Source organism: Mastigoproctus giganteus, chromosome 1 (assembly GCF_048544385.1).
Source record: "Mastigoproctus giganteus isolate SK-2022 chromosome 1, ASM4854438v1, whole genome shotgun sequence".
Taxonomy (NCBI): Eukaryota; Metazoa; Arthropoda; class Arachnida; order Uropygi; family Thelyphonidae; genus Mastigoproctus; species Mastigoproctus giganteus.
Genome location: NC_143575.1, coordinates 158,735,935 through 158,748,054, shown reverse-complemented (window position 1 = coordinate 158,748,054; position 12,120 = coordinate 158,735,935). Strand labels below are relative to the sequence as shown.

The 12,120-nt window shown below is 37.8% G+C and overlaps 1 protein-coding gene across 2 annotated transcripts in view; it reads left to right on the top strand.

Moving 5' to 3' along the window:
• The window catches only part of LOC150091211 (hemocytin-like), a 1,750,539-nt gene that overhangs the window by 580,442 nt on the left and 1,157,977 nt on the right, over window positions 1-12,120 (top strand). The gene's annotated exons all lie outside the window — the stretch shown is intronic.

Genomic DNA, 12,120 nt, shown 5'->3' with positions numbered 1-12,120 from the left:
TTACAGCAAATACTGTTTTAACAAAAATTTCACTATAATGAAAATATTTCTGGGTCTTATCCATCTTCCCTTATTAATAATGCATTGTGAATCTTGTTTGAGCAAAACAGTTCTGATGAAAAATTCAGTATAAGAATTTTTTTCAAAATCCATGTATGTCTAAAATGTATTGATTTACTTATGTGAAAATTAAAAATGACTTTCATATTATAAATATTGCTGTGGTAGAAAATGAGATAAAAGTTTTAAAAGATGCATCAAAAGAATTCAACTTCACACTATTAGGTTTTCCAAATTATTGAATGATTGTGGTCAAATCATTCGTAAGCTGACCACCCCACTTCTCAAAAGGATAAAATGATGTGGACTGTTAGATAATAAATTTACACACCTACTTACTAATTTCCTTTTTTTTTTCCTAGTGAGAAAAAGCTCAAATTGAAGAAAATAGTTCACTCATTTGTCAGAATAAAGAAATCTTAGTTTTGAACTTAGTGTAGCCTGAACCTACACATTTTTGATTACACTTAAAATTGAATTTTCATATTAATGTGCAAAAAAAAGAAGCTAAATATTAAAAGAAAAAATTATGTAATTATACATCCAAGTAACAGTAAGTTATATTTACTGTTCAAATTTCTTAAAGTGTGAATCATTAATATTTTGTATAATACAGTATTTCATATAATACAGTATTTTATATAATGCAGTATTTTATTGCTTTTTTATTTCATATAAAAACAATATGCTTTTCAAAATGATAGTGTGTTGTTATTTTATTTATTTTTTATTATTTATTTTAAAGTTAATATTTGAGTAAAATGAAGCAGAATTTGCTATTTACAAATTAAAAAATAACAGTATAGCAAAATTTATTTGAACTAATAATGGTTCTTTTGTAATAATTTTAAGTGATATTCATTATAACAAAATTTTAGTACAACTTAATTATTCAGGCGCCTCTGAGAAGTTAATTGTAATAATGGGATTTTACTATAATTGAGTTTTTAATAGCTTGAAAGATTATAGGAGATACCCAACGCTTAGATTCTAGGACATAGCCAACCTTCAAAATGTATTAGAATGCAAAAATTTCTGCTTATTTGACAATTTGATGAAGAAACCATTTTGCTTTCCCTCTCAAGAATCCATCAGTAATCTTCCATTAAAGCAGTACCCCATTTATGACCTTGGTACCACTTTTCCATTGTGGATGTGATTTCCTATGAACAAGGGGGAAACATTTCCCCCTTGTTCATAGCTCCCCAATTTTGAGGGGAAAAAACTAAGATGGGAATTAAGAAAATGGATTTTCAAAGATATTTAGCAGATCTCTTATCTTTATAAAACTGCAGTAAAGTTGACACCAGAGATTCGTAATTCTCCTCTTTCCTTTTTCCAAGAAATCCATACACAACTGCTTTTAATGATCACAAGCTCCAGTATTATATGGCTTTATTTAAAATACATCATGTTTGAGGAGTTTCTTTATTTGAGACTTAATGAATTTCCTTTCAGTTTATATCTTTTTATCTGTTAAATTGGAAACACTTTAGGTAGCAGAATCCACTTCTTTGTTTATCCAGAGGCTTTAACAAAATTCTTCATTAGTTTAAGCTTTATATGCAAGAGTAGAAAAAGAACCTGTTTTCTTGTTCATCCAGTGGAATTTATTTTATATTACTTCTTCCTAGTAAAAATTCCTCTGTCTTTTCCCACTGCCACACAATATAATGTTTTTATGTTGCACAATTGTCCCACAAAAATAGAAAACAATAGTATTTTATGAAACCTCCCTGTGAACCAGTTGGTAATCCAATTACCTTAAGGTAACCACAGACTTATAAATGATTTTTGGATAACTTTAATGAAGTAAACATCAATGCCAGAGCTTGCACTTGGGCATCGCGTGACACAGAGACAACCCCCAAGGCAGAATGTGCTGGTCCCGAAGGAACTAGTAGTTGTTGGTGACTCTATTGTCAGGGAAACGGGGAACATGCTTTGTAAAAAAGATAGGTGGAACAGGACCAGGGTATGTCTGCCAGGGGCAAAGGTTGATGACGTTGTAGAGCGAATATCATCTTTTAAGGGCACAAAAGGTGATATAGTTGTACACGTTGGCACTAATAATATTAAGAGTAGGAGACCGGCAGAATTACTTAACAAGTACAGGTCACTGTTGAACAAAAGCCGAGAATTAGGGTTGAATTTGAAAGTGTCTGCAATTCTGCCCAGACACGATAGGAGGGAGTATATGATGAGAGCCTTGTCGATCAATTCGGCCCTGGAAAGATTGTGCAAGGCTCAAGGGGTAGAATTTTTTTCAGCCTGGACTGTACTTGTTAACAGGAGAGATTGCTTCTACAGGGATGGGATACACTTAAATAGAAAGGGTGCAAGAATATTTGCTGATGCTATCGAGGCAGTGTTAGGTGGGTCGGAAAACTGCTAGCTTGGGGGGAGACAAAGACCAATAGATTGACAGTAGCCACTGGCAGAGGTGAAAGAGATTCTTGCACTGCTTCTATTAGAATGAGCAGAAACCTGAAAAACAAGATGCATGGTATTTCAGAGACTGCTGGGAGCCATTGCAGTACAAATAAACACATGGGTTGTGTTAGGGTAGCTAAGAATAGAAACAGGTGCAGGTATATTTGCGTGTACACCAATGCTAGGAGTTTAGTAAATAAATTTGATGAATTTGAGGTATTGCTGAAAACATCAAAGGCAGATATTGTTGGGATATCAGAGACGTGGTGTCACACAGATATAAGGGATGCAGAACTGCAATTTGGGGAGTACAACGTCTACAGAAAGGATAGACAGGATAGGAAGGGGGGAGGGGTTATGCTATTAGTTAAGAAACACATAAAAACCAAGGAAGTGAAGCCAGTCGACATCGCTGGACAGTGCAGTGTTGAGTCAGTTTGGTGTGACATAAGCATTGGGAGATCAAAATTGAGAGTAGGAGTGTGCTATAGGCCTAATGACTCTGATGAGTATAATAAGGAACTGTACAGGGAAATAGAGTGGGCCAGTAAATCAGAGAGTCTTATAATGGGAGATTTTAATTTCCCAGATATTGACTGGAATTTGGGGGCTGGTTACTCACACACTAGCAGGGCTTTTGTGGATTTATTGGATGATTGTTTTCTACATCAGCATGTTCAGGAGGCAACTAGAGGGAGTAATACTCTTGATTTGATTATCAGCAGTGATTCTTCATGCATTAAGAATCTGCAGATAAATGAACCACTAGGTGGCAGTGATCACAGTGTGCTGAAGTGGGATTTACTGAAAGAGGTAACTACCATTAGGGGTAAAGGGAAGGGTTATTGCTTCCGTAAAGGCGACTACGATGGACTGAGACAGTATTTAAATTCTATACAGTGGGACCAACTGATGATGTTACCAACAGAAAATTCAAAATGGGAAGCATTCAAAGAACATATCTTGGAAGCTACTAGGCTTTACATACCAACTAAGAAATATTGTTCAAGGTTTAGGCCAAAATGGATGTCAGATGAACTAATGAGGCATATGGCAGAGAAGAAAAATGCATGGGATACTTACAAATTAACACATGACACAGAAGCCTATGATAGATACAAGTTGATATGCAACCAAGTTACAAAGGAGGTTAGGCAGGCGAAGGCAGATTACGAGAAATCCTTGGCAAGGGATGCAAAGAAAAACAGCAAAGAGTTCTTTACTTATGTAAACTCTAGAAGGAAGGGGATGAATCAGATTGGTCCACTTGATATTGATGGGTCAACTGTTGATGATCCTGCTCAGGTAGCTAACAAACTAAATGAATATTTTGCATCGACATTCACACAGGAGGAGTTATTCAGCAAGGGGAATGCCAGAGGTGTATTCAACTCTAGCAGTAAGCTACAGAATCTTGAAATAACTGGGAGTAAAGTGGAGGAGAAACTGTTGAAGATAAACACAAGAAAGGCACCCGGGGTGGATGGGATCTATCCAGTTATATTAAAGGAGGCAGCAAAGGAAGTAAGCAAACCCTTAGCCATAATTATGAGAGCTTCCTTGGACTCAGGGGAGGTACCCATAGACTGGAAATGTGCAAATGTGACCCCAATTCACAAAGGAGGATCAAAGGCTGACACAAGTAACTATAGACCTGTGAGCTTAACTTCTGTTCCAGGAAAATTAATGGAGGCACTGGTTAAAGAAGCACTGCAGGATCATTTAGACAAGACTTCAGTTATAGCTCAGACACAGCATGGTTTTGTTAAGGGGAAGTCTTGCCTGACCAACTTGATTGGATACTATGATGCAGTCACAAAAGAACTGGATGCAAGGAATAACTTTGATATTATATACTTGGATCTTAGAAAGGCTTTTGATACTGTTGCACATGGAAGACTGCTACACAAATTGGAGCAGTGTGACATTGGAGGCAAATTGCTGCTATGGATAAAGGGGTGGTTGAGTGGGAGAAGACAGAGAGTGGTAATCAATGGACACTGCTGATCGTGGACTAATGTTATTAGTGGAGTCCCTCAGGGCTCAGTGTTGGGTCCATTATTGTTTTCTGTATTTATAAATGATATTGATGATGGTATATCAAGCTTAATGTCCAAGTTTGCAGATGATACAAAGGTTGGCAGGGTTGTCAAGGACACTACTGACACTACACTGCTGCAACAGGATCTGGAAAGGTTGAGCAGATGGGCTGAGAGGTGGCAAATGAAGTTTAACATTGACAAATGTAAAGTACTACACATGGGAAACAGCAACCCCAGGGCAACGTATCAACTCTGTGGTACTACACTGACAGTGGTAGAGAATGAAAGGGACTTGGGGGTGATTGTGCAGGCAGATATGAAGTTCTCTGAGCAGTGCAGACGGGCTGCAAGAGTAGCTCATGGAGTATTGTCAATGATATACAGGAATTTTTCCAGCAGGGATAAGGAGGTGATTATTCCATTGTATAAGGCAATGGTCAGGCCACACCTAGAGTACTGTATACAGGTCTGGAGGCCTCATTTCAAGAAGGATGTAGAGCTGCTGGAACGAGTACAGAGAAGGGCAACAAGATTAGTGAATGGAACAAAGGGGTGCTCTTACGAGGAAAGGCTTAAGTTTTGCAAATTACAGTGTCTGGAGACTAGGCACCAGCGAGGTGATCTGATAGAGGTGTATAAAGCCTTGAATGGTTTAAGCATGCTCAATGCTGATGGGATTCTTCCTCTAGCTCAGAAAAATCACCTGAGAGGGCATAAATTCAAATTGAGGAAAGACAGATGTAGGATAGATGTGCGGAAATTTGCCTTTAGCCAGCGGGTGGTTGGTTGGTGGAACAGACTGCCATCCCTTGTGGTGGAGGTTGACAGCCTAAATAAGTTTAAGGCTCAGCTGGACAGGTATTTTGAACGAACAGAGGGGTGAAGTGGAAGTGGGTTTTTTTTTTTTTTTTTTTTTGGCTGATGCTGCATAAGCTTGCTTTCTTGCATCAAATGCCTCTACTAATGCTAATGCTAATAACGTAAATCCAATTTCTTCAGATTATCAAGACATACCAAGCAGAGTTACGGTACTTTAGAGTTAAGGGGGCTTAGAGGGGAACAGGTATCCTGTGTGTTATCAGACACTCAGCCTAAAACACTGATGGATCCAATATCTCTCTATTACAGAAGATTTAGGAGAAGTCCGGTTGGCCTGCCTCCCTAAAATCCACTCATGCACACCTTCTCGATGGTAAGCCCTGTTACGTCACTTAGGTGGCAACGAACGTGTAGAGTGGTTCTCTTCAAGACGCCTGGTCAGCGTGAAGAGGAAAAGACCAAACCCTCCAGCAACGAGAGCACAACAATACAAATGGCCCTCAGTCCCCAGCAGCTTTCACTCTCCCTCTTACGGCAGCGAGAGGATCAGAGTGGAAGCAGAGGGTGCTAAGAATCTCTGGGTACGACCAGGCTGCCATGCACGGAAATTGAACTTGGCCTGTTATAACGTACGATCACTCATCGGTGAAGACAGGATATTAGAGCTGGAAAAAGAATTAGAAAATGTGAATTGGAATATCATCGGTTTGGCTGAAACAAGAAGAAGAAATGAATCACTTATAAGTTTATCAAGTGGAAATCTGCTGTACACCAATGGAAACAGTGAAAGGAGTGAAGGTGGAGTTGGGTTTCTGGTCCATAAAGATTTTAAAAACAACATTTTGGAATTCAAAAGTACATCACCAAGGGTGTCAAGACTAATACTCAAGATTTCTAAGAGGTACAAGCTAAAGATTATAATGATTTATGCACCAACATCGAGCCATGATGATGAAGAGGTTGAAGAAATGTACACTGAAATTGAGAGTCTTCTAGATGAGCAGAAAACCCACTACACTATTATTATGGGGGACTTCAATGCTAAGGTTGGAAAAAGGCAAAACAGCGCAGAAAGAGGAACTATAGGAAATTTTGGAATTGGTGAAAGAAATAAAAGAGGTGAAAGACTTGTGGAATTTGCAGAATCTCAAGGACTGTCAGTAATGAACACTTTTTTCAAGAAAAGGGTGAACAGAAAGTGGACATGGAAGAGTCCAAATGGATTAACAACTAATGAAATCGACTTCATCCTCACTAACAGAAGATATATTGTGAATGATGTTACCGTCCTGAATAAGGTAAATGTTGGAAGTGATCACAGAATGGTAAGATGTACACTTGATATAGATGTAGGAAAGGAAAGGAAAAAACTGACTCGAGTAAATAATACAAAGGTCTTTGAAATAACAGAGGAGGAGAAAAAGCAGTATGTACTGGAACTTAAGAACAAGTTTGAGCTTCTGCAGACTGCTCAGGACCAAGATATCGACGAGGAATATTACAACTTTCTGAAAGTGATAAAGCCCAAGAAACCTATAGGGAAACAGAAATCCAAAGAAGAAAAAATTAGCCAAGAAACACTTGTCATGATGAACCAAAGACGACAAATGAAGAGCAAGAAAAACACTGACAGGGAGAAAATTGAGTATACTGAGTTATGCAAAGCCATTAGAAAGAGACTCAGAGAGGACATAAGAAGATTTAACACAAGAAAAGTAGAACAAGCATTAAGGGAAAACAAAGGATTTAAATCAGCAGCCATGAGCAGTAATACAGAAAGACAAATGATACTGAAACTGAAGAATAGCGATGGTGTACTTATAAACAGCAGAGAAGGCATAATTCAAATAGCAGAAGACTACTATAGAGAATTATACAAGGGGCGAGGGAATGATACCAGCAATGGGGAAGACGGATTGCAAAGTAGCAACACATACGACATACCCGATATTCTTCCTGATGAGGTAGAACATGCATTGAAGAAAATGAAGAATCGGAAAGCCCCGGGGGAAGATGAAGTTACTGTAGAGTTGTTAAAATTGGGAGGAAGAGACATAACACAAAAACTGGCAAGGCTCTTCACAAAGTGCATTAGAAAAGGTGTGATGCCTAAGCAGTGGAATAATGCAATCATAGTTTTGCTGCATAAGAAAGGAGATAAATCAGAAATTGGAAATTATAGACCAATTAGCTTGTTATCCCATATCTACAAGTTGTTCACAAGGGTCATTACTAACAGATTAGAAAGAATACTTGATGAGAATCAACCGAAAGAGCAAGCTGGGTTTAGGACAGGATTCTCAACTATGGATCACCTTCACGTAATATCACAGCTAATGGAGAAAGCAAATGAATATAAAACACCATTATGCCTGGCATTTGTGGATTATGAAAAGGCATTTGACTCCATACAGCATAAGGCAATGTTTGGGGCACTGGAAAGACAAGGCATAGATACTCCATATATTATGATTTTGAAGAAAATATATGAGAGTGCTACATCCTTTATTAGACTAGACAAAGACAGTAGGAAATCTAAAATCGAGAAAGGAGTTCGACAAGGAGACACAATATCTCCGAAGCTGTTTACTGCTGCCCTTGAGGAAGCTTTCAGAAGATTAGACTGGTCGCAGAAAGGAGTCAATGTGAACGGAGAGTACCTAAACCATTTACAATTTGCAGATGACATTGTGGTCATAAGCCACGATCCCAAAGAATTAGAGGAAAATCTTAATCAGTTATGCACAGTTAGTAAGGATTTTGGACTAAAGATGAATATGGCTAAAACAAAAGTAATGATGAACAAGTATGCCATGGAAAGGGAAATAATGATTGAAGGAGCAGTAATTGAAAAGGTGGAGTCATATACTTATCTGGGACAAGTTATTAGCTGTAATAATGATAAATGGCTGGAAGTCAAGAGAAGAATAAATTTTGGATGGATAGCATTCAGGAAATATAGTCACATACTGAAGAGCAATATCCCAGTTTGTCTGAAACGTAAAATAATGAACCAATGTATACTCCCCACCATGACTTATGGAAGTGAAACTTGGGCACTCACCAAAAGAATGGAAGAGAAGCTAAGAACTACACAGCGAAGAATGGAACGAATTATATTGGGAATCAGACTGTTAGATAAGAAGAGAAACACATGGATTAGGCAGCAAACTCAAGTAAAGGACATTCTTATCAAAACTAAAGAACTAAAATGGTCTTGGGCAGGACACATAGCTCGAAGACATGATGACAGATGGACTAAGAAAATAACAGAATGGTACCCAAGAGGAGCTAGAAGAAAACCTGGAAGACAAAGGCGGAGATGGATAGATGAAATTCATGAGTTTTTGAGTAGTAAATGGATGGCCAGTGCTCAAAACAGAAGGAACTGGAAAGTTGCTGGAGAGGCCTTCATCCTGCAGTGGATTGAAAATGGCTGATGATGATGAAGATGATTGCCTCAACAAATGATTGTGTGGATCTTGGACATATGTTTAATATGTTTCTTTTATGATACATATATGCTTCTTTCAAGCCAGTAGTATGAAGTAGAGGATAAGAAAATACATTTTCATCTTGCAGCAAATGTTGCCCATTAGGATTGTTTTTAATGCCCAGTTCATTGAGAAGACCACTAAAGTCTTTACAGAAACACATAACATCTTCCACAACAAAATATTTTGAAAACATTTTGTGACATTGATATACTGTAATTTTACTGTTATAACCTAGAACCAAGGAGTTATCCTTTTTATTTTGATAAATTTAAATCATGAAATAAGTTATGATTAAATTCATGAACTAAATCATTGAACTCTTCTTGCGTAATTAAGCGTGGCATGTTATAACTTTCTGTGTGGTAGTCAAAATCTGTTGAGATCCAGCAACCTCTGCAACATAAGGATTCTTGCTATTTATTCATCACTACTTCCTGCTCCCGATCATTTATCCCATGATTTTAGATCTGGTATCAGCAGGTATTCTTATGTGGAACAATCCTTATTGCAGATGATATGTTAGGATATATGCTGTGCTTGATTTTTCTAGACATCCCTGATATTTTTGTCTTGCAGAAATACAATAATCAGTGTATTTTTCTGGTTCTAATCACACTATAGAACAGCTAAAAGGCATATTTTAAAATTAAATTTTAAAGAAACACTTAAAACATAAAATGAATAGGGTTATGGGTATGGCAAGGTGCTGTTTTGCTGTAATGAGCTTTACCACTCCTATGCCAAAATAACGAATAAACATAACAATCTGAAGAATAAAAAGAACAATAGTATAAACCAAATGACAGAATAAATTAAAACACAATGAAGAATCTGGGTGGTGGTCATAAGTGTTCAAATTAAACTATAGTGGGACTGAAAAAACTATATTTCATTTTTTTATTCTTTTGAATTTTATATTTATTCTTTATTTTTTTATTTATTTATTTATTTAATTTTTATTTTTTGGCATAGGGGTGGTGAGGTTGAGGTTCATAGGAGCAAATTAGCACCTCACCTCACCTTACCTATAATTCTCTCAGCAGCATTAATTATTTTGCTGTTTTTATTTTTTGGTTTAAGTGTTTCTTTAAAATTTAATTTTAAAAAAATGTAACCACAGTTTCATTCTCCCTAATAAATTTTTACTTTGAAGCATACTTTTAATTTTCCCAGTTAGCCACATCCTCAGGTTTGTGGTACAGCTGATACAGCACTTATGTGGAGCCCACATTTTGTCTTGATCACCAATCCTGCAACCAAAGTACAAAGAATATGCGTATTTGGCAATACTGTAGATTTTCTTCCACTGAGTTTTGGTTGTAAACTATCAACATATGTAGGAGAAATTGTAAGAGTCATGCAGCACTTCCTTTGCTGCTGTTTAAACATTTTAACAATACAATGCTAAACAAAATGCAGATGAAACAAAAATATGCAACAGATATATAGATAAAATGTGGATACATGTACATTTTATACATACAACTTTTTTTCCATTACTAAAAGAGAGAGACAGGTGAGTGACAGACACACAAGGTTGAATGTGTTAACTCTCCTCATCATTACTGCCGACTATGAGCATGTGTAAGTTATCATTTTCTTGTATTCAGCATTACATTTGACTCCTCGAGTGTCTGCTTCCCTTGTAGTAAGAGATATGTGTTATGGATAAACATAAACCTGTACATGTAGAAATTGTGACATAATGTGAAATTTTAAGAATTCTCTTTGAAATTATGCATAAAAATTGTTGTTGTTATTTGGTTTTTATGAGCATTAGCAACTAAGGCCATGAGGTTGTCACAGACATTCTCTCAAATATGCCAGACAAGCTGTACTTGCTACCTGGGAGTCTAAAACGCTGATGGAACTGGTATTCGGGTGACACTCAAGTCAAGTGGACCCAATTTCGGTGAAGTTCGAACGGTCTGTGACAGCCAAATCCTCTGCTTGCACCTTCACAATGGTGGGACTGTTAGTAATCCTGGGTATAACCTCCATGCACAAGTACATGGCAGGTGACCACCCAGGTGTGAACCAACGTAAGCAGGGATTGAGGTGTGGCACCCACACCACATGGAGGACCGCCGTCCCTCTATGTTAGCAGGCAGTACTAGGTGGTAGATGACCCTCATAAACCGGTGCAATACCACCACTTTGCTTATTGGTGGCTTGAAGTAGTGGAACCCATGTTTAGTCTCTAGAGCTAAGTTCCGGTCAACCCTTCCCTATCTCTTCCATCATGCAGTATGATTGATGACTTTTGAGGTTATGATGAACGTCGTGGTGAAATCCAATATTCCTTACATTTCCAGGGTACAGCTCTAAAACGGTGTTCGCAGACCGGCCACTAGTTAGTAAACTGGACCGAACCAATTGGTAACTCTATAGGAGGCTTCCGGAGCAGCTAGTGTATAATCTTGCTACCTCTACTCTGCCAGATAGTGACTGGAGGGAGTCCGAGTAGTGTGTATGTGGGGAGCATTGTCAAGGATCTGGGTATATTCTTACCATGTGTACGCCATATCCAAAAATTTCAATACTTCATACAGCATGTCCCACCCACTTTTTCTTACTATTGAATACACCGTGAATTGTCAAACTAATAGAGCAAGCTTATCTGCAAAAAGTTCTAAACCTCCCAAGCACTTCCTAATTCATTTCACAAATATTCGTGGTCTCAATTCTAATTTCAATGATATCCATTTCCACTTGCAGTCTGCCAAACCCCATGTACTTTTTCTGACAGAATCTCAGTTATCGGTTGATTCAACTACTGCTCATCTCAGATGCCCAAATTATTCGCTGTATGATTCCTTTCGCCTCAAAGGTGGTGGTACTTGTCCATATGTCCGTTCTGATATTCCCTGTCAGAGTCTTGGCAATTTGGAATCTCCTCTCTTTGATCTTCTCTGGTTTAAAATGCCTATACCTCATTGTGTCAAATTCATCTGTTGTCTCTACCATTCTCCCAACTCAACTCCACTAATCACTTGGAGCTCTTTGACTTCCTCTCTTCGCAACTTGACTTTCTACAGTCCAACTTTCCTAACAGTGAGGTAATTTTCCTTGGTGATTTTAATGTTCACAACTCCAGCTGGCTTCCATTTTCTAGTCACACCGACCCAGCTGGTCGAGATGCTGAGGCTTTTGCAATTACTATTGACCTTGCACAGATTGTTCATTTACCCTCAAGAATACCAGACAATCCTAATCATACAGCCAATATGCTTGATCTTTTTCTCAAAAACAACTCTTCTAAGTGGACG